General features: G+C 36.2%; 1 protein-coding gene and 1 long non-coding RNA gene across 3 annotated transcripts in view; one reads left to right on the top strand and one right to left on the bottom strand.

Moving 5' to 3' along the window:
- Window positions 1–3,137: 3,137 nt before the first annotated feature.
- On the bottom strand, window positions 3,138–6,103 carry LOC134200525 (uncharacterized). Its single transcript, XR_009975483.1, has 2 exons — window positions 4,701–6,103; window positions 3,138–4,609 (listed from the first exon to the last, which is right to left on the bottom strand). It is a non-coding gene; the product is annotated as an uncharacterized LOC134200525 (long non-coding RNA).
- A 5,742-nt stretch (window positions 6,104–11,845) lies between these two features.
- Window positions 11,846–20,651, top strand: part of LOC101743885 (echinoderm microtubule-associated protein-like 2) — a 103,664-nt gene continuing 94,858 nt past the window's right edge. For both annotated transcript variants that reach the window (XM_038017309.2, XM_004926768.5), the window contains exon 1: window positions 11,846–12,112. The gene's annotated coding sequence lies outside the window, so the exon portion shown is untranslated. The remainder of the gene's footprint in view (window positions 12,113–20,651) is intronic.

Below are 20,651 nucleotides of genomic sequence, written 5' to 3'. Positions count from 1 at the left end.
AGAAGATCCGGCGAGAAACTCAGTGGGCTGTGTCTGAGGGTTAATCGTCGAGCCCTTCGTCGCAAGCGTCGGGTTCGACGAGAACGGTGACCGGTGCTTTAAATGACATGTTTGGGGCTGCGTCGACTGCTTTCCATTCTGTCCGCAGGATCGGGAATGTAGTTACCGGCGGCTACTATAAGAGGGTTCTCGTGTCGTGCCGCTTTATCGAAGTGGCGCATCGACGCCGACTGAAGATACTTACTGATGGACTCTAAGTCCAGGTCGTCATGGACGTTCCTGACGAACCACGGGGCTCCGACGGCTATCCTGCAAAAACGAAATTGAATAACTTGGAATGATTTTAAGCTAGTGCGGGCCGCGTGAGCGAACACTACGCTTGCATAGGTCATGACGGGGCGTATGCAAGTTTTGTAGTGTCACCTTTTTTCTAAGGGGCAATTTACTTCGCCTGCATATCATCGAGTAGAGACGTCCTAGTATGAAGGCGGCACGGTCGCGTACCGTCTTTATGTGGGGGCGGAATGTCATCCCTCTGTCGAGGATGACGCCTCAGTATTTGACCTTCGGGGCCCACGGTATGGGTTGGTCGTACATGATGATTGGGCGAATGGTGGAGGCGGAGGTGTTGACGCGCCTAGTCGTGGGATGCTCAAAGTGGTGTTCGGAGGGCGACCCCTTTTAAAGAGCACAGCTGTTTTTTTCGTGGGGTTGATGTCGATGCGCCACTTCCGGAACCACTGTCCCATGGTGGTAGCTGCGCTCTGGAGTCGCCGATGTAACAACGACTTCTTCCTACACGAGTAGTAGATAGCCGTGTCATCGGCGAAGAGCGCCAGATGGGTCTCCGGAGACCGGGGTATACCATTGATATACAAACTGAACAGTAACGGGAGAGGGCGGAGCCTTGCGGGACTCCGGCTGTAACGTGACGGGGCGAGAGCGCGTTCCCTCTACTGAATATCCGATATCGTAACGAATGGTTCGATAAGCTTATTAACCACCAAATCACTGGAATCAGTGACTGGTAGTCCGGCAAAAATGCTAGTGTTAAGTGGTTACCGTCATAACCCATAGACAAAATCGGAAAGAGATATACGAGAACGTCTATCAACTGTGTAACATCTCGTCATCGCGATTCAGAAATTGTTGAATTAATGTGCAGCGACATCTGTTGATAGCAAACTAAATAAAAATAATTGTAAATCATCTTTTATAGTATGGGGTAGCGTCCTCTGTTAATTGATATTTTAACTTCACGTTTCATTTTTTCGCTTCATCGAGTTCGAAATCACACCTAACGACTCTAAAGAAGTTTCACTTCAAAAAAAATTAACTAATTTCTGGCGGTAGTTAGGAATTTTGATATTGACCACAATATTTATGAAAATTGTTTTCGTGTATATCTTATGTATCTACAATTGTAATTAAATGTAACCTAAGGGTATCAAATTACTCTAAATAGAACGAACAAGATTAACTGAATTGTCATTAATTATGATAATAATTATGTGTTCAAACTATCAAACACAATTAACACTAACTACTCGTAGTAATAGATGCTTCAAACAACATGGCGACATTCGTGTGGTGTCTTTGAGCATTATTCTGAACTGAATATGAATGCGATATTTCACTATTGTAAAAATACTTTGCATATAAAACTATAAAACATAATGACATAAAGACATTTACAAAGCACAATTTAAAGTCACTACAGTTCAATTCTAAGATCTTGATTTCAATTATCTATCACATAAATTGGCGAGTAATATTTAAATTAATGATTTTATGTTGCGCGAAAATGATGATGTGAAAGCCCTTAGTCCGCACGTAGGGCACCACCGGTCATCGACTCCGCATTCCGCGAATATCTAAACCCGGTTTTCTCCTGCATCCCAGTGCTGAGCTTAGAACGGAATTGTCCTTAAATGCGGAGTATAACGTTCTGGCAGCCTTCCGTTTTATAGGACAATGCGAATTGTGAATCTTGCCTTTATTCCATCAGATCTATATGTCATATGTCTTGTCCCAGCTTTGTTATTATTTAATGTAAATACATCATCAAATTCTTCGTAATGCGATTATCAAACTTTAAAAGCAAAACAATGAAAATACTAGTGAATAATAACTAGAGGTCCCGCAGTAGTCGAAATTCGACTATAATTAATTGGAATTATTATTGTAAGTTTGTACACTTTTATGATTGTATTTTCAACGCCAAGACTACACTATAGAAAAATATTAATAAAGACAAACAACACCTATTTAATCTATTCTCAATTTGACCACAGACATCAAGAACAAAAGTTTGACAATAAATAAATTGTATGCATGCGTGTGTGTCAAATACATGATAGTGTGTGTAATGTTTTCTTTATTGATTTAATGTATCTTTTATGCATTATTTTATAAAAATATTAGCATTGTGCACTTCTCTATATTCTCTATAAGTGTGGAAAGGACAATGACCACATATGTACACATATGTATGGCATTACGTCTTAAGTTGTTGCACAATAAATCTCTATTTATTATAGACTACGCTCTATATATTATCGAATAAAAGTGTTCGCTTCCCCATAATTAACCGGGTTTTCAAGTAATTAGACCAAAACGGACATAACCTATAAATAATGTTAAGCCCACAAACAAAGCATATTAATCATAGTTTTCACACACCGACTTCTCATTATCAGAGGCTCAAGCATCAACATGATTACAGAATTACAGAAGACTCAAGAGTTCATAAACAAAACATAATATGTATAAACTTCCTGGCGTAATAAAACACTTTTAGGTACCTACATAAAAACGTATGCATAGATTATACACTTAATATATTTGAGATAGATGCGCAACTCTCATTTTTATTTTTGCTTTAGTTAGAGCCCAGGACAGCAGGCGTCGCTGCTGTCGATTATTAGTCTCCCTACCCCCCACCAGGTGGCTTTTTTAGTAATTTTAATATTTTTTATAATTAACTCTCTTTATGAAAAAATCTTATCGTTTAGAATCGCTGAAATTCCCGGTAGTACTTATGAAATATTAAAGAACGTTTGATTGTGTTCAGCATTCTAATCGATAAGACCTTTTCATACAAAGAGAAAACAGTTTTTTAAAATAAAAAGCTGTAATTCTCTGTAAGCTATTTAATTTCCCTATAATATAAACAATTTACTGTTAAAAGATAGTATGAACGTACAATTGTATAAAATTTCGAATAACAATAATTCCTCTAGATTAATCCTACTAGAGTACTTAATAACATTAAATCGAAAGTTAACTAAAAGTTAAATAAGTCTAGATAATCAAATCATTCCATCTCAATTAAGTCATTCGTGCGAAATATAAACATGTCAGCTTTCCATTACAAACATAGTAGACAATTTGAATTAAATTTAATAAATTTGTTTCACAATGATAGCAGTTCTTGCTTAAAGTTGATCATGACAGATCATGACCTTGTACGAAAATCTTACATCTATAAACACTACCTATGCTTCGACATACAATAATTGTCATTTAAACTAGAATTGTAGAGATAATACACACACTAAAGTGAATACTAAATTATTCTTAGCACTCTTATAAATATTTACACATTTAAGAAACAATTAACCCACAATTGTTCATAATATGTGACATTTTATTCTGCACAAAACGTTTTTTACATAATTTGAAAAAAAAAAAATGTGGAAAAATTGTAATGATGATTTAAAGTACTCTTAAATATTGATAGTTTGTACTTAATGACGCTTATAGAAATCTTAGACATGATTACAATAGTTATAGTTTTATTTCCCTTCTAATTTATTTCTATTCTGACGTTTTTGACGCTTTAGCTTTGGTAATACTAGATGAAACAAACAGCAGATTGAAAGAAAATCATCTTAAAGTTAATTACATTCATTGCAAACCATTACTTTGAATTTTGTTACAAAAGAAACTGATGTTCGTTACATGCAAATGAATTATAACCATACACATGCAAACATAAAATGTAAATTTATCTTTTAATCCAAATTAAATGTACATTAATATTACATCTAAGAAAGGGCTTCGAAAACTTTTATTGCCCTCAACGGCAGATGAGTACGCAGACCGGCTCGTGATAAGTGGTCACCAGTGCTTATAAACTTTAGCGGTGCCATAGGGGTCGCTGTCTATCACTTAAGTTTTAATATATTTTTAATATATTCAGTCACAAGCATATTGATTTCACAGAATGAAAATGTAAGAAACGTAATCATGTTTGGGCATTTTCGTTTATATCTGCTCATACAGAAAACACGACTTAGCTAATATATTCCACAATAATGCTTTTGAATTACCATTAATTAAAATCATCTTCTCGTAGAATTTACAAAAGGTTATTTACAAAAATTTATATCAGTGTTTTCATATATTACTAACTTACTAATTACAACAACTATTCAAATGTAATATACTATAACTATAAGAACTAAACAACCTATTTTAAAACAAAATTGGTATCAATTTAGTTCATATGAACTATTTCAATTATTAATTTATAAATTATAAACATATTTAAAAAAAAATTAAGATCCCTTGTGAGTTCACATTCCTTGCTGAATCAGTTCTTCTTCTGAAAAGGAGAAACAAAGTATCTTAAGTATGTAACAAATATTGAAAAAATACGACCATGAAAAATTAAGTGTTAATCTAATCATACTTACATAACCTTCTGCTTCAAATATAGTGCATCAATCTTAATTTTCATGTTTCAGACATTTTATGTGCTCCTTATAATTTTTCCATAAAATTTTGTCATTATCGAACATTTGTCTACAAAAAAATTTATATATATATATATGGTAGAAGGATGAACGTGGTCACAGGCCATTTGGTGTAACTAGGTTATCAAACACCAGAAAACAAAACGTGAATGCCATCATCTAACTTTGGATGTGAGATCAATTGTGCTGTATTTTATTTAAATAGGAAACCATGACTGCTTCCCGACAGAAATAAGCAAGATGGTGATACACATCGGTATAACTTTACAATATACCCTACCTCAACCATTTATATTCCAGTCAGAAGTTGCAGTATTCTTGTATAGTAAAAATATTCTATTTTACCACCAAGAAATCAAAATGATTTATAATTATACTAACCAAGTTAATTTAACAAAATCATTTATTTTCTATATTTTTTGTTATAATAATAATATAATCTCATAGATAAAAGAATTAATGTCTAAATTGTTTTCAGCTAAATCATGCATGCAGGCGGTACATCCAGTAAAAATCTTTGATTAACATTTTTTTATAATATATCCTGATACATATTTCTTTAATTCAGCATAAATCAAACAATCGCTACTTTTTAATTGACCCACCACTAATATAAATTGCTCAGTATCAATAGAATAATCTATTTTGAGAATGTCATTAGACTTCTGATTGAAAAACTTTGTAAAGATTTTCATTGGATTAGTGTTGTCTTTGTCTTTATTAAATCTCTCAATTATATTAAGTGTATAATCTATGTACACAGGCATACGAAACTTTATCGAAGAAAAAGTATTGGAGCCAAGTTATGTCTAAAGAGAATTCGAAACAGTTTCTTAATGCCTAATCGTCTAATATTCTCACAAACTAAAAGTTGCTCCAAATTGATACTAAATCGTAAAATAGCTCACAAACCGAGACCAAACCAAAAACGATTTAAAAAATTAAAGCGTCAGGTACGCCATTTTGAAAACTACAAACTACTACAAAGTTGCCAATCCAAAGTAAAATATTTCTAAAATTTGGTTTTAGTAGCAGTTTATTTCCATGATACTGTTTATTTTCCTAACAGAAATATCATTTAATGTAACATAAGACATGTTGGATTTTTGTTAAAAATAAAAAATATTGATAAGTACGGTTTATGTTTCTAACATATATTTTTTTTGTTTCTGAAATAATTCCAACTTCTACCAACGATAGCATTTTTTATTGAGTCAGAACTCATATCTGCCATCTAGTGAGTTTATTAGATCATTAATGCCTAAACGTTACAAAAATGACGTCGCCACAGGAGTAAGATGACGCTAGTTGTATGTTATTTTCCTTTGTATGGGAGTTGCACCCCCCTGAACGTATGGCCGCTTGCCGGGTCGCAGCCGCCGGCTCATCTATCGACAATATAATATAGCTTGACAGTTACGTCTGCGTGAAACGGAACACAGAAAAATAATTCTTTTAACTTAATGATAAAATCATAATTCAATACGTTGTAAAATATAATATAAGAACATAATATACCTAGTTATTTAACTGTACAAGATTTTGATATCATTTTTGTGATGATTGAATCTAAAAATTCATGCATGAGTAATCTGTCTAAATAGAGGGAACGACACATGACCTTAATACGGAAATGGTGCGAAGAATTGTTGATTTACTTTTAATCTTAAAATCATAATTCCGGTCCTGTACAAAACATTTCTGTAGTGAAATTGATTGTAAAAAATGAGAAAACTATTTCGATGCTATTTTGATTCTGCAACATGCAACTTTGCTAGACGACTTTTGGTCATTCTCCTTTCATACCTCCGCGCAATTTTCGTAAAAAGGGATACAAAGTTTTTGCTTCACGTATTAATATATTACTAGTGTGTTAAATGTGGAAAGTTAATTTGATCGTGGATAAAGATACAAACATCACAAATTTTCATATTAATGCATAAAGCAAATTTTATTTCATCGCGTATACGATTTTAAAGAATCATAGTCCATAGATTCCAATAGAGTCAAGGAGCATACACCAAAATCTCATGGCCCTATTTCAAAAACGAAAACAATTTACAAAATCTACATTTTTTTAAATTACGCTTTTAGTAAAGCTAACATCAATTTAACCGGGTATGCATGTCCGCCCTTCTGGAATATCTCTTTCAACTTGCCCATTGTTCGTCTGCATTGTCCTCGACATACCGAATTTTTAGCTGTTTCCCTCTATAAAACTTAACACCTGATCTAGAGGAGTCGCTAAGATATAGGAATAAGATAAAATACACCAATTAGCCCCCGCGCATTGCAGCTTTGCATTAATTTCATAGCAATACTTATACGTTTAAACCTGTTATTAATAAAAATATCTTAGAGGGAGTCTGAAAGTGGCAGTGACAGAGAAGTTGAGAAGTGCATTTGGGATGGTATGGACATGTGATGAGACGAAATGAAAATGAGGTTGGTAAGAGAGTGTTAACTATGAATGTGGAAGGACATAGAACAAAAATATAAATACGTAGAAAAGACTGCGCAACGTAATCACCAATTGCTTCACGCATCATCTTCATCTTGTATCATTTATTAATGACCATTAGGTCACATTACTGATCCTCTCTTCTACGCAATAGTTCTCTTTTATTATATTCTCTTATATTTTATTATATTTCAGGTTTATTTAAATATTTTTTATAAAAGAAAATATGCTACTTATTTGTATAGTGAACTACATTGTTTCAAGAAAAGTCGTCATCAGATCTTTGGTTCTAATCAAGTTGGCCACCCCTGATATAGAGGGAGAGTTGGCCCAAAAAGAAATGGATGGATTGCGTGAAAGACAATATGTATAAGAGGGGACTGAGCGACGAAACGGTATATGATAGTATGAAAGGAGAAAACATGTTGCGCCGACCCCAGGTGACTTTTTTTTTATTTCTTAGATGGGTGGACGAGCTCACAGCCCACCTGGTCTTAAGTGGTTAATGGAGCCCATAGACATCACGCAAATGCGCCACCCACCTTGAGATATAAGTTCTAAGGTCTCAAGTGTAGTTACAACGGCTGCCCCACCCTTCAAACCGAAATGCATTACTGCTTCACGGCAGAAATAGGCAGGGTCGTGGTACCCACCCGCGCGGACTCACAAGAGGTCCTACCACCAGTGCACAACTGGGGCTGGGAGAAGGGCAGGAGAATGATGATGATGATGATGAGTTATGCGTTTAAACAAGCATCGCATATTTTGGCATGACGGCCGCGGCCACTCAGTCAAGTGCGTCAGGGTCGGCGTCACCATATGGTAGATATCTTCCATATATGGCATAGTCATTGTGGACTTGTTTTTATCTATTGTAATATGTTTATACCTATTTTTCAATAAATACGATATGATTCCGTTATTTTATGCTCAGGGACCACAGTACGTTCTGACACTTGCCAATATCTCTTCAAAATTCAAGGCTATCCATTATCTTATTCGCCACTGTCACCATGCAAACGACCTTTGTTTTAATAGCTACATTATTCCTTAGAGCGTTTCTAGTGATCTTTGACACGAACTCCCCTCCACGGTGTTCCCAGAGTATCATAAAAGTCAAAGAAATTTTGAGGAGAGCTCCATGCGGTCCATACGTTGTGGTTTTCAAGGGTTTTGGTAATAGCTTAACATTAGATTGGCCGTCAGCTCCTCGGTCGGTTTTAGGTATTCGTATAAAAAAATAACTAAGAATCTTTTTTTTTATTTCCCTTGTAGGCATACGAGCATACCGCCCAACTAATGGTGAGTGGTTACCGTCGTTCATGGGCATCAGCAATTCCAGGGGCAGAGGCAAGTTGCTGCCTACTGTTAAGTACTCTCCACAAAGGCTTGTGCCTTTAAAGAAGTACATGGCATGTGCTGTATCCGAATGTAATAAAAAGGTGAAGCTTGATGGGTATATGGTAAGCTCATAGCAACCGCTTAATTGACATCACAGAAACAACTCAGAGGTCGTGGTCACTGTAAATCATTCACATTAGCAGCTGGTCTTAATAATTAACGTTATTATTGTCATAGGTGCGATTGTGTATAAACGCTAACCCGTCCTCTAGCGTTATCTAATAAAAGATAAATTTAAAGCAATTATAATTGACGATTTAGCACAAGACCAGACTGAATGGGAATCCGTTTATACTTGACGGCCTTTGTCAACCTAACCGGGTGCTGTGCCGTGACCTACACTCGCATGCCACAAGACTTAGTCATTAGGGAACGAGGGTTGCCCATCGTAAATCAGAAAATTGAAATCAATGCGCTCTCAAAGTGCCCGTAAAAAAATTTTTGAAGCCATATGTGTATATTTTCGGGACGAGTCGTCTAGTTCTAGTGGTAGCACACAAAAATCGGACTAGAAAGACAGTAAATAGTCTACTTTTAACATCCTATTTGAAGTCTTCAGTCTACCGCTGAGCATGGTATAATAACAGTTATGATACTCCTTTTCTTCTTTCTTTCCTATTACCCTCTGCTGGGGTGTAGGGCTCGAATCAAATCCTTCCAATTTACATCGGTCTTGGGCAGTCTGTTCTAGCTCCTTCCACGTCATGCCCAAGACGCCTAACTCCTGCTCCACCGTGCGACGCCAAGTTGTTCTGGGACGGCCTCTCTTCCTTTTGCCAGACACTTTCCAGGTCAGTGCACCCTTGGATAGCCGGGTATCGGGCTTTCTCAATATGTGACCAATCCAATGCTATTTCCGCGTAAGGATCTCCTTCTCGGCTGGCGTCTGCTTGGTGATCTTCCACAGCTCTTTATTAATGATCGTCTCAGCCCAAAAGATTTTTAAAATCTGACGCAGGCTGTGACTTATTCACAAACACTTGAAGTTTTTTTATTAAGCCCCTGCGGTGATGATACAGTTAAAAAAATTATCGTGATAATATAGAGGGCTGCTAAAGTTTATAGTTTTTGTGGAATGTTTTAAAATGTACGTGAATTATAAAGATTTGACAGCCCTAGACATTTGCTTCAGAACAGTTTCATAATTCTGCTATTGTCTAGATAGATTGATCTGAATAATCTGTCTTGATTTAGATAGAAATACTGATTCATCACAAATACTAACAATGAAGCAGCTATTCAACTTTTTTTTTTTTTTTTTAAGAGATTTTATGACCTGGTAACTGAGACCTTTAAGTCATGTCTTATTTTACTTTATATTCTTAATTTTATGAAAAATGATAATATGGAGTGAAATGAAATGAAGATGATTAATTTGAAACATTAATCAACTGGCATGAAATTTAATGAAATGAGATGATATGGGATGAAATATAATCGCAGTAAAATGGTGGTCATTTACTGAGATTTTTTCAGTGGACTTTTTGGACGAACCCGAGAAGTTACGTCCAGCAGCTTTGTTTCATTTTCCCACATTTGTGCACTTTCACAGATATTAAACAGTTAATAAACCACCGTTATTACACATTTAAACCTGAAGAAACACTAAATAGACAAAATAAAACAAATCACACAACTTCACTCCTCGCGTTCCCGCCAAAAAGTCCCAGCTATTCAACTTACTGGAATATGTTGCCAGCTTAGAAATTTAGTTATGAAATCATTTGATTTAATAAGGAGAATAAGACTCTTATGAGAAATTCTTTGTAATAGAATTTTCCCGCAATTCTCTGCAATCAATTGGAAAGTTCTATGAATACAAACATTAAGCTAAAAGTTATGACCTATCATAGCACGAGTACGCCCGTTCAACATTCCCTGCCCCGGGCAATATGTTTGATTGTACATGTACATTGTTGCTACAATAAAAGTAAAAGTGATGATCTAAAACATTAAGCTTATGAAAGCTTAGATAATCCGTTCGTTTTCTGATAAAATTAAAGTGAAACCTCCTCTGTGACTGTCGCTAATAGTGCAACAAAAATTGTAATAAAGTGGCTAAAAAGTTATAAAAAAATACATAATAATTTGGCAAAGGAAAATCTGAACATTAAATTGTTTCTATTTCTAAAATTTGAATGTGAATTAATTCCAGAATCTTCTTCTCCGTAACCTTAATTAACGAACATCTTTCTATTATCTATTTTACTTGTTCAATATACCTATTTTCCTTAGATAGGTATTGGTTAGACCATGAAGACCTTACATACTTTTTTCTGTTAAATAACTATATAATTTGTAGGTATGTTCTAGCTTATTAGAATATAATAAGTAGCCTATTAGTAACATTAACACACTTTGTAGAATGTGCATGTTATTATCCGCAACATGCTTCGTCAGATTACAGAAATAAATTACAGAAATAAATCTGTTAAATTAACTAATCTGTAACCTATATTTTTTTAAATTTGTCTTTTTTTATTTTTAAACTGGTCGCTGACAATAGTGGCATCGTAAAAGAACGAATTGCCATTCTGGTTTTTTTTCTACCTAAGTTTGTAACCTAGGGGACTATGCCAGCATAACCGAGCCAGTAGGTTAGCGTTAGCTCACTCACCAGGCTTTAACCTGAGAACGTTGCTAACACTAGCCCTAGCAAGAGGAATTCCTCGCAGAATCTACTACCGGAATAAAGGAAGAAATCTACGGAAACTTCATGAACAAAGAAAGCCATATCTGTCTGATTGAAACCACAACAGTTTTACAATATATTTTATTATATTTTCTTCTGCTTCTTAACTATTTGGGATTCTATAACTGGCCATCTATCTCATATTAATTCTCCTGAGGAATGGTAAGGTTGAATTTGGCAAATCAAGATGCAATATTTTAGTTTCAGGAAAGTATATCTCATTCCCTGTGTTCAATGAAAAATAATAATTTAATGACAACTTAACAAAGTGTAAGTCGGTGCCGTACCTTTACAAATAAAAAAAAAAACCTTAATTACACGACCCATTGCTGCCGTTTTCTACACTTTAAACGAGAAAAACAATTTGAAATATGTAAGAAAGCCATTAATTTGCATTTAAGTTAATTACTACACGATAGTTAACTGTTACCAAATCAATTAATGCCAATAAAACCACTGATTACGTTATTTTTTGGAAATTTTATTTATCTCGTATTTCTCTCTGTCTTCACGCGTTCCATGTTTTCGTGGCGCTAGTAGCGTCATAAACGCCATCGTAAGTGCACGTCTCCATATTGCTCCGCGAATTAACAAAGTATTGTCGTGAATAATTCGTTTTTAATTCTATTCAAACGTATTTCGCATCACTGAAATATTGTGTTTTGAGTGTTCATTGACAAGTGTATAGTGGTGTTCAAGATTTAAACGTGATTTTTGTAACAACAATCTCGTTTTAAACTTGTATTCTCAACGGAAAGCGATCGTGTCGGATTCCGTTGATTCAGTACCATTGATACGGTGAGTCGGGTTTTGCTATGGTATTCTGTTCTTTCATGGTGGAATAACGGTGTCGGCAAACCATTGTTCTAAAGATAACAAAAGTAAGGAACGTAACAGCATTTGCAATTTTTTTTTATCTGTTTTGAAAATACCGTTCACATTGGTAGATTAGCGCGTGAGGCCAACGGTTTTTAGATAAATTTGCATATGTAAATATATTATTTACTCCAAGTTCCTTGATATCTAATTCAAACGATGTCCTTGTTTTTATAAAATAAGCATTGGCATTAACAAGATATTGATTTTAAATTTCATAAATAAAATTCGGTATACATAATAATATTATGTATTAACGATCCACTTTTATTGTATTTTTTTCTTTTCCCTACCTATGCTGATAGCCTTGAGAGGCTATTTCAGCTTCTCCTTGACGTGTAGGTGAGCTCACGGGGCTCAAACCGGGAGTGTTGCTAACACTGTCCCTAGCAAGAGCAGTGCTTCGCAGAATCTACCACCGGATCGGAAACGCAACCCATTGAGAAAATCCGGCGAGAAACTCAGTGGGCTGTGTCTATGGGTTGATTTACTCGTGGAGCCCTTCATGGGTTCAGAGAGGACGGTGACCGGTATTTGAGGTACCTAAAAGCACCGTTAATGGATCGGGAGGATCCGTAATAACGTGAATTTATTGTTAATATTAAGTATTAACATCGTGTTTTTACTACAATAAAATAACGTTCTAATTATTTGTGTACCTAAAAGGAGGTGGGTTATACTCGTACAAGCATCTTCATTTCATTTCATTCCATATGATCGTTTTTCATAAAAATAAGAATATTAATTAAAATAAGACATGACTTAAAGGTCTTAGTGACCAGGTCATAAAATCCCTTTTTTTTCTACCTATTTGTTAAATGTCAAATACTTAAACGACAAGCTGAAGGCCACTTCATTCATACTTCAGTCGAAAATAACGAATCATCATAAAACACAGGAGGCAAGCGTATTTTCTTTGAAAATATAATTTTACAATAATCACAACCAAAGTCATATGTAATACACATCCAATGTTAATTTCACGTATTAGGTATATGACATTTATTACGAATATACTTTTTAAAAGTTATCTAAACATCTTGTTCAACCACAGCTTCTTGTTTTATGTCAGTAGTTCACGTATTATTTTTCCAAATTATTTACTTAGACCACTGTCGTAGTCAGCTGGTTTCATGTACTTATTAGGACATTTATATAGGTATTTCCACATTCATAGATTCGTTGTTTCGGTTAACAGTGTTTTTGATGCCTGAATGCAGGTCTACTTTTATACGAGGATGCGGAAATCTGTCTAGATCTATATGTACTATAAAGTATCGTTTCCTAGTTAAATAAGAAAAACAAAAAAAAAATATAATTAAAATGATCACACCGTATGCGTAATTTGTTTTTTTTTATTGCTTAAGTGGATTGACGAGCTCACGACCCACCTGATGTTAAATAGTTACCGGAGCCTATATACATCTACAACGTAAATGTCGCCACCCACCTTGAGATATGAGTTGTGAGGTCTCACTTTTAACAGTACAACGGGTGCCCCACCCTTCAAACCGAAATGCGTTACTGCTTCACGGCAGAAATAGGCAGGGTGGTGGTACTTACCCCTGCGGACTCACAAGACGTTCTATGGCCAGTAATTACGCAAATTATAATTTTGCGGGTTTGATTTTTACTACAAGATGCTATTCCTTCACCGTAAAAGTCAATCATGAACATTTGTTAAGTACGTATTTCATTAGAAAAATTGGTACTTGCCAGGGGGATTCGAACACCGGTGCACCGCTAGATATGAATGCACTGGACGTCTTATCCTTTAGGCCACGACGAACTCATTATTTTTAAAAAACCTTAAAGCAAAGGAGTTTAATTGTGGATTGTGGCTGCGATGTTTGTGGCGCAATTTATTCTGTAGTAACATGTTACTTTACTCTGTAGTAGTTTAATGGTTAGAACGCCCCCTATCGTAAGCAGAAAATCCGGATTCGTATCCTGGCCCACGTCTACAAATAAGGTTTACATGCCCTGGTGAACCTGGTCTCAGAGCTGCCAGTTATACTTCCTTCCTAAAAAAACTACCTTTGTGTAGAGTCAGTTATATAATATTTGTGCATGTTTTTAGGATATTCCTTCTATATTGATATATTATCTACATGAACATATCACATAGTAATGTAACCCGCTACGCCTGGTAATAAACAGTTCAAAGCCTAGCCTTCAATCGGAATGTGCCTTTCGACATAATTTATCTAGTTTTTTAAGTTACGAACAGCATTTAAACACATGAGCAGTTCACTCACACAATATGGCGCAACGCGTCGCCCTCCGCCATATTGACATTATTATTATTTTATCTATATTCGCGCGATTTAGAAAAAACATACGGAAGATAGAAACAGTATAAAAGTTTTTAGTCCTAAATAAAACTTAAGTAGGTAGACAGCGGCTTGGCTCTGCCCCTGGCATTGCTGAAGTCCATGGGCGAAGGTAACTACTCACTATCAGGTGGGCCGTATGCTGCTCGTCTGCCTACAAGGGCAATAAAAGAAAACACTTTTTCGCCTGTCATTTCATTCAAAGGAGTCATTCGAAATTTCCGTGTATGTATGTATTTACCGGTGCCTACTTGCGTTACGAGTTAGCAGAGGTCGCCGTGTCCTCCTCGTGACAAACGATCACGTATACTCATGGAGATTAGTTGAACGTGACCAAGATACTATTTATACTGTCATTTATAAAGTTACAACGATAACAAACGTGTTTTGACGGATAAGTTGTTAGTTTTGTACTAAATATGGTCACTATAACTAATAATACATTTTGTTCCACTTCCTCTCGCCCGGTAAATCTAGTATGACCCCTCGAAGTCAATAGAATAAGGTAGGAATTAGAATAGAAATTGAAATTTTATTTGTTGTTTCTTCTTATATTTGTGGTATTACAATTTATAGCCAGGTTTGCTATTAATTTTAAGTATTATTACTTACAGCCTTAACTAAATAAAACATTTGTTCGATAATTTCAAGTTTTTTTTTATTGCTTAGATGGTGGGACGAGCTCACAGCCCACCTGGTGTTAAGTGGTTACTGGAGCCCATAGACATCTACAACGTCAATGGGCCACCCACCTTGAGATATAAGTTCTAAGGTCTCAAGTATACTTACAACGGCTGCCCCACCCTTCAATCTGAAACGCATTACTGCTTCACGGCAGAAATAGGCAGGGTGATGGTACCCACCCGCGCGGACTCACTGGAGGTCCGACCACCAGTAATTCTGCGGTAGGCAGCATTTTAACTTAAGTTCCTGACATTCCTGACGTCCATGAGTAACGGTGGCTACTAATCATTACGTGGTCCATGTCCTTGTCTGTCTACCGGAGCAATAACATAATAGCATTGGAAAATAGCGAGACCCTACTTAAACCGCGTATTCTACAACAAGATCCTGGCCGAGCCTTTGCTGGCCCACCTGTCCCGGTGAAACTGAAAAGGCCTCTGGGCCACCAGTAATCCCTCATTCATTAAAAAAAGTGTTAGCGTAATTCTACCTTTTAAAAAGGAACATTTGGGTATAAATAAGTGGTAGATTATGTGCTATTTTAATCGATATTTTTGTTTACAAAACCGCTTGTCACTGACTGACCTCATTGAAAGAACTCTTTACTTAATATCTGATGAAATTAAATAAAAAAACTACTGTGTGCGAATTTGTTGTGTACGAACTCGGGTAGCAACTTAACACCGGGGCCGTGAGCTCGTTCATCGGTCTATGCAATAATGAAGAGTCTGCGTATAATTTCAGTTTTGCATCTTCAGCAGTCGTCAAGGAATAACGTCGGGCAACACCCATTGTGTTCTTTGTTCTAGGTGCTCTTCGACTCATATTTGAATGCGATGTTACTTCGGTCCGTTATTAGACTAATCCAACGTGGTTATACTAATCTCTAACAGGGTACGGCGGGATGGATGTAATATGCTCTGCGTCAACCCCGTCCCGCCGTCTCAATAGACCCGACTGGGCTCCGGCCCGGTCTGGGGTGGGGCGCCAGCTGTGAGCGGCAGGAGTTTTTAATGAGGTTCAACCCCACATACCCCACCTGCCGCGCGGGTGGGAATCCGGCGATTTTCTCATGTGATAAACAAAACACTTAACCCGGATTTAACTGGGACAATTTCTAGACCTAAACCAAAAATCCAAGTCCGACCCTCGAAACTGGAGATCGACTTGTAATGAACAATAAAAGTCGAGTAGACGTGCAAATAAAACCGAGGTCAGCGACCGGAGCATTCTGATTTTTATCTAAACAAAATTTCTCTGAAACAAAACTGGAACGTGTGTAAATACCTCAAAATGAGACTAAATGTTGATGCGGTGGTACTAAATAACACTTTAACGGTTCGGGGCAAATCTTGTAATCGTGTATTTACAAGCATCTTAAAGAGATAAGAATAATTAAGGCCAAAGCATTTTTATTCTAATTTATGAGCAACGCCGGCTATCTGCGGCGCCGTATATCGAATAAATTTCTACTGTGGTAAACACTAAATTTTTATATTTTTGTGTAGGTTGGCTTGGAACCTCTTGGTCTGCAGAGGGACTTTGCTTCTCCCTGTATTTTGCACCGTATGTTCCATGGGGAGTGCTTTGAGGAATTATTTGAGATGATTCCATCATCTCGTTTTTACTATCGCACCGCCCGCCACCGGATTACAGTTCATCCGTACTACCTGGAGCCGCTGAGAGATATTTTTTGCCACGTACCATCCGGCTTTGCAATGAGCTCCCTTTCCGCGGTGTTTCCCGAGCGCTTTGACTTGTCCTTCTTCAAACGAGGCTTGTTGAGGGTACCCAACGGTAGGCAGCGGCTTGGCTCCGCCCCTGGAATTGCTGAAGTCCATGGGCGATGGTAACTACTCACCAAAAACAAAAGGTAGATGACAAACTGAAGACGACAGAACCCTTCAATGCCGCCATCGCCGCCGCCGTTCAGAAACGATTCGAAGTTTCAATTAACTTGCCATAAAAAGCTATTATTACGTTTAAAACCAGAGTTTATGATTGCTTCAAGGGCGATATATCTTCAGCATAGTCATTTGGATATATTCTACAATCTTAAATAGCATATTTTCTTTCTTATCCTTCCTACTCGTACACTCTTGACAGAGTGGTCGTGGTCATGCATCAGTCGGATCCTGCGATACCGATACTCTCGCGATGCGACGCCATATGACACGATGTTTCGCAGAGTGAGAACAATCATTTATGTTGGAGTGAGTCACAGATTTTATGAGTTCGGTCCTATATGTTGGATCGTCCGCGAGATAGCATATTTGAGTCGACTATTATCAAAGCCGGCAATGTGACTTTTGGACAATTATTGGTAAATCAGAAAAACGAATTATTGACTTTGTATTCCATTGGCAGTCACAAAACTCTTCTGAACGACATCTTAGATAAATAACAGGTTAAGTATTAACCTTTATTTAATGCAGGTTTTAAACCGTATTCTTTGAAGGAGACGATTAGGTATATTCAAATCAATCTGTATTGATATATCAATAATATTTTTTTGTTCAAATGCACAGATTGCCACCTTTGATAATAGACGACTCATTTAAGCTCCGATAATATTAAATCGCGAAGATCGAATGGCCCATGAGACAGAAAGATCCTCGAGTGGAGACCACGAACTGGCAGGCGCGGTGTGGGACCGCCACCTACTAGATGGACCGACGACCTACTGAGAATCGTTGAGCCACTTTGGATGCAGGTGACAACGGACCGGCCCACTGGACATCAATTGGAGAGGCCGATGCTCTGCAGCTAAAAATACTAAATCGAGATGGATGTGTGGGGTACAGGGCAGAATAAGACCGTGAAGAGTATGAAGAGGCTGGAAGAGGAATCTGCCTTCCGCATTTACTTTGATTGGTGATAAGGCGTTTTGTAAACCGGCACGAGAAGGTACCACCATCCTTGCCGCGAAGAAGTCGTGCATTCTCGTTTGAAGAGCGGGATTGGTCTTAAATAATACAATTGAGACTTGCACCTCATGGGTCAAGGTCGGCTGTGACACTCACGACGTGACGTCTAATAACTTCGAAAACCAAGTTTATACACTAACAAAGGCAGAGTAGCTATACTCATTAAAAAAATTTTTCCTAAAAAAGGTTCGTAATCAAACATCATAAATAAAATTGATTGAAGATAATTGCAAATATACATAATTATGACGTCAAGAAATTTATTGGCACCCCTCGTCTAGGAAGTGACGCAAATGCTTATAAACTGTCCCCTGATATCGCAAGATTTATCTTATCACTCTTTATCATTTATCGAAATGTTAAAAGAGTTCTGCTCGAAGCCGAGGTAAATAAATAAAAACTGGTAATATTACGTAATAAATCGTGAGACGTATACACATCTACAATAGGTACAAATTAGCTTGTTTGTTTTTACAACGTGATATCACAGATTTATGAAAATACATACATACATCGTGTGAATACGTTGATAAGCTATTCGTAAAAATAGTTTTTGCTATACGTTAAAATAGATGTTTTCTACGTTCAATTTGTTTGTTGTTTACAACTTTACGCAACTGTTATTTGAAGGATTAAAATACTTGATTGCTTAAAAACTTTTACGTTGGACTTAGTGTGTTGTTCTAAAGACTAAGATTACGTCATATGTCTAAACGACTGATAATCTATATATTAATACGTGAAACAAAAACTTTGTATCCCTTTTTACGTAAATTGCGCGGACGGAGGAGTATGAAATCTTCCACACTTATAGAGAATATAGAGAAGAAGTGCACAATGCTAATATTTTTTTTAAAATAATGCATAAAAGATACATTAAATCAATAAAGAAAACATTACACACACTACATACCATGTATTTGACGCACACACGCATGCATGCTATTTATTGTAAAATTTTTGTTCTTGACGTTTGTGGTCAAATTGAGAATAGATTAAATATTGTTTGTCTTTATTAATATTTTTTTATAGTGTAGCCTTGGTGAAATTTGTGATTATAGAAATATAAAATACAATCATAATAGTGTACAAACTTACAATTCCAATTAATTATAGTCGAATTTCGACTACTGCGGGACCTCTAGTAAAAGGTTTATACAAGAAAATACTAGATGAAAAATAATCATTTTAGTGGTGCTACAGCGCATTGTGGACTCGTATTTTTAGGTGCTAATATCCTGCCGATTTCTGACGCGGAGCAGCCATACGATTCGTAAATTCAAGAATAATTTTGACTATAAAACGGTGCTTTCTTTGTCAATTCTAAAAGTGATTCACTTTGTAACGTCCATAGGCATCACGAAACACTTAACGTCGGTGTGCTATCGGTTGTCAGAGTAAAAAAAAACAGCTTTCCATATATGACAAGAACGTAATAATATACAATAGTGTCGCCTAGAATGATCAGCAGTAATTCTTTTGGACTTAATTGGAATTGTGATTTGCTTCTGAAGCGTAGGTTGACCAGACCTGTAATAGGCAATACGAATCGCAGCTAAATTAGGTATTACTGTCAGGGGCTATATAATTAAAATTCGTAATGAGTTTTGCCCTATTTCACCGACGATGACGTAAAACTGAAAATTTAATACCAGATTTGATTACTTTGACACTTTTTCACAACATTTCTCATTATCTCCAGTCTATTTTGTACATAGAAACGTCATCTCGTCATAATAATATGTCTATGTACTTAAAATAATAAATTTAACCGAATATTAGCCAGAAAACGCGATTATAAAATGCCTTCTGCACATCCCGGTATAACTTTGGGTATTCCATTAATCTACCACTACTTTTTTAAAAGTCACCAGTATATACCTAGTAGCTAAAATTTATCCTCACTGCACAAAATCTTATTTTTTAATGCGCTTTTATTAGCTTCAGACGTATATAATATGTAACGGAATCTTTGAATATGATTTTGAACCCCTTCAAAACGTCGGATTAACTCGAAATTCTGTATACTTATTAAGGACCGACGACAATTTAATATAAAAAAATAAAAATAAAAAAATTAAAATTCAACTAAAAAATGAAAAATAAATACTTACCTAATAGTTTAACAAAACTAACAAAATACGCTTTTATAGAAAATCCAACTAAAAAATAGAAAATAAATTTTAATAAATTTGAATTAAAAATAGTATAAGAAAAAATGATTTTATTGTAAAAAATTTACGTATTTGTCTTCATCCTTTTTTTTTTTTTTAACGCTTGGGAATCCATTTACGGTTTTTTTTATATGTCGGACTCCGGCGCCTCCTGCGAGGAAGAAGGGGAGAAGAGAAGGGCCGAGGTCCTTCATTTTTCATTCAATTTGTCTTCATCCTGTCTAATTCTTCAGTAAATCAACGTAACGTTTAAAGCAGTAAAACTGTCTTGTGGTCGGTCGGACTCTAAAAGATACAAAAGGTTGTTCCGACAGGTCGCAGCAACCGGTCGGGACAGGTGTCA

The sequence above is a fragment of the Bombyx mori genome, chromosome 18 (assembly GCF_030269925.1).
Source record: "Bombyx mori chromosome 18, ASM3026992v2".
Taxonomy (NCBI): Eukaryota; Metazoa; Arthropoda; class Insecta; order Lepidoptera; family Bombycidae; genus Bombyx; species Bombyx mori.
This window is presented reverse-complemented; position numbering and strand designations above follow the sequence as displayed.